This window comes from Pleurodeles waltl, chromosome 9 (genome assembly GCF_031143425.1).
Source record: "Pleurodeles waltl isolate 20211129_DDA chromosome 9, aPleWal1.hap1.20221129, whole genome shotgun sequence".
Classification (NCBI taxonomy): Eukaryota; Metazoa; Chordata; class Amphibia; order Caudata; family Salamandridae; genus Pleurodeles; species Pleurodeles waltl.
In genome coordinates this window covers 412,885,769-412,889,508 of record NC_090448.1, presented here as the reverse complement: position 1 = coordinate 412,889,508, position 3,740 = coordinate 412,885,769, and positions in this window count along the sequence as shown.

Sequence of the window (3,740 nt, the reverse complement as noted above, 5' to 3'; positions counted from 1 at the left end):
TTGTGGTAGCCACTGAATTACCTGTAGATTGCTTACTAGGCAATGATTTGGAGACATCAGCTTGGGCTGAAGTTGTGTTGGAGGCTCATGCAGCAATGCTGGGCATCCTGGGCATATTTTTGCTTTAACCAGGGCTCAGGCCAAAAAGCAAAAAGGACAGGGTAAATTGGATCCTGGAACAATGGACCAAGTGCTCCCAAAAGCTAGGGGTAGAAAGGGTAAATCCCTGCCCTCTATACCTCCCTCTCCAGAAGATTCCCCTTTTGAGGAAGAGGAATCCTCTCCCTGTGCAGAACCTACACCAGATGAGCTGGAAGCAGACACTGCTGAGTTTTTGGGTGCAGGGAGGCCTGCTATGGAAGAGCTGAGTGTGGCACAGCAAACCTGTCCCACACTAGAGGGTTTAAGACAGCAAACTGTCAAGTAGCAGAATGGGGATGTCAGTGATAGCCATAAGGTCTTTTGGGAAGACAACCTCTTGTCTACTGAGTCAAGGGACCCTAAACCTGGAGCTGCCAGGAGATTGGTTATTCCCTTGCAATACAGAGAGTTTCTCCTTACCTTGGCACATGACATTCCCTTGGCTGGGCATTTGGGCCAAACTAAAACTTGGGACAGGCTTGTTCCCCTGTTTCACTGGCTTCATATGTCAGAGGACACTAAAGAGTTTTGTTGCTCTTGTGTGACCTGCCAAGCCAGTGGCAAGGCTGGTGGCACTCCAAAGGCCCCCTTGATTCCACTTCCTGTGATTGGGTGCCCTTTGAAAGGGTAGGGGTTGACATAGTTGGCCCCCTTGACCCTCCAACGGCTTCAGGCAATAGGTTTATCCTGGTGGTAGTGGACCATGCCACTAGGTACCCTGAAGCCATCCCCTTAAGGACCACTACAGCTCCTGCAGTGGCAAAGGCCCTCCTGGGAATCTTTTCCAGGGTGGGCTTCCCTAAGGAAGTGGTGTCAGACAGAGGTAGTAACTTCGTGTCTGCATACCTCAAGGCAATGTGGAAGGAGTGTGGTGTAACTTACAAGTTTACTACTCCTTATCATCCACAAATAAATGGTCCGGTGGAGAGGTTTAATAAAACTCTCAAAGGTATGATAATGGGACTCCCTGAAAAACTCAGAAGGAGATGGGATGTCCTGTTACCTTGCCTCCTTTTTGCTTACAGGGAGGTACCCCAAAAAGGAGTGGGCTTTAGCCCCTTTGAACTCCTCTTTGGGCACCCTGTGAGAGGTCCCCTTGCACTTGTTAAGGAGGGTTGGGAACAACCTTTAAAAGCTCCTAATCAAGATATTGTGGACTATGTACTTGGCCAAAGATCACGAATGGCTGAGTACATGAAAAAGGCCAGTAAAAACCTTCAGGCCAGCCAGGAGCTGCAAAAGCAATGGCATGACCAGAAGGCTGTCCTTACTCAGTACCACCCAGGACAGAAGGTGTGGGTATGGAGCCTGTGGCCCCAAGAGCACTGCAGGACAAATGGAGTGGACCCCATCTCATTGTTGAGAAAAAGGGTGAGGTTACCTACTTGGTAGGCCTTGGCACTGCCAGGAGTCCCCTTAGGGTGCTCCATGTCAACCGCCTGAAACCCTACTATGACAGGGCTGATCTGACCCTGCTCATGGCAACTGATGAGGGACAGGAAGAAGAGAGTGACCCTCTCCCTGATCTCTTCTCCACCACTGAAGCTGATGGCTTAGTGGAGGGAGTAGTACTGGCAGATTGTCTTACTGCTGAGCAGAAAGATAACTGTATCAACCTTTTAAGTCAGTTTTCTGAACACTTCTCACTGATACCAGGTACTACTACTAGGTGAGAGCATACAATCGACACCGGAGACAGTTTACCTGTCAAAAGTAAGATTTATAGGCAGCCTGACCATGTCAGGGACTGCATTAAACAAGAGGTTCAGAAAATATTAGACTTAGGAGTGATTGAACCTTCAGAAAGCCCATGGGCTAGCCCAGTGGTGCTTGTCCCTAAACCTCACAGTAAGGATGGTAAAAGAGAGATGAGGTTTTGTGTTGACTATAGAGGGCTCAACCAAGTAACTAAGACAGATGCTCACCCTATACCCAGGGCAGATGAGCTCATAGATACGCTGGCTTCTGCCAAGTATCTAAGCACTTTTGATCTAACTGCAGAGGTACTGGCAGATTAGATTATCAGAAGATGCAAAACCAAAGTCTGCATTTTCAACCACTGGAGGGCACTACCAATTTACTGTAATGCCCTTTAGTCTGAAAAATGCACCTGCCACTTTTCAAAGGTTGGTGAACACAGTCCTGCAAGGGTTGGAAGCTTTTAGTGCAGCATATCTAGATGATATAGCTGTCTTTAGCTCCACCTGTGATGATCACCTGGTCCACCTTTGGAAAGTTTTGGAGGCCCTGCAAAAGGCAGGCCTCACTATCAAGGCCTCAAAGTCCCAGATAGGGCAGGGGAAAGTGGTTTATCTGGGACACCTGGTAAGTGGAGAACATATTGCACCACTGCAGGGGAAGATCCAGACCATTATGGAATGGGCTCCCCCTACAACTCAAACCCAGGTGAGAGCCTTTTTAGGCCTCACAGGGTACTACAGGAGGTGTATTAAAAAGTATGGCTCCATTGCAGCTTCTCTTAATTACCTCACTAGTAAGAAGATGCCTAGCTGTCAAAAAGATTTTGGACAGCTAGCTGTCAAAAATATTTTGATGAGCTCAAACAGGCCATGTGCTCTGCACCTGTCCTAAAAAGCCCTTGCTACCCCAAAAGGTTCATAGTCCAGACTGATGCTTCTGAATTGGGGGTTGGGGCAGTGCTATCACAGCCTAATACTGAGGGCCAGGATCAACCTGTTGCTTTTATCAGCAGAAGGTTGACCGCAGAGAAAAGCATTGGTCTGCCATAGAGAGGGAGGCATTTGCTGTGGTCTGGGTACTGAAAAAGTTGAGACCATACCTGTTTGGTACTCACTTTATTGTTCAGACAGACCACAAACCTCTACTTTGGCTAAAACAAATGAAAGGTGAAAACCCTAAGTTGTTGAGGTGGTCCATATCCCTACAGGGAATAGACTATACAGTGGAACATAAACCTGTGAGTACCCACTCCAATGCAGATGGACTCTCCAGATATTTCCACTAAGACAATGATGACTCATCTGGGCAAGGTTAGCATTATTGTCCCTCGTTTGTGGGGGTGCGGATTGTGTAGGAAAGTACCATCTTGCCTGGCATGTTACCCCCAGTTTTACTGTATGTATGTTTGTTTTTGCCTATGTGTCACTGGGATCCTACTAGCCAGGACCCCAGTGCTCATAAAGTATGCCCTGTATGTGTTCCCTGTATGGTGCCTAAATGTATCACTGAGGCTCTGCTAACCAGAACCTCAGTGTTTATGCTCTCTCTGCTTTTAAAATTGTCACTGCAGGCTAGTGACTAATTTTACCAATTCTGATTGGCACACTGAAACACCCTTACAATTCCCTAGTATATGGTACCTAGGTACCCAGGGTATTGGGGTTCCAGGAGATCCCTATGGGCTGCAGCATTTCTTTTGCCACCCATAGGGAGCTCAGACAATTCTTACACAGGACTGCCACTGCAGCCTGAGTGAAATAATGTCCATGTTATTTCACAGCCATTTTACACTGCACTTAAGTAACTTATAAGTTACCTATATGTCTAACCCTCACTTAGTGAAGGTTAGGTGCAAAGTTACTTAGTGTGTGGGCACCCTGTCACTAGCCAAGATGCCC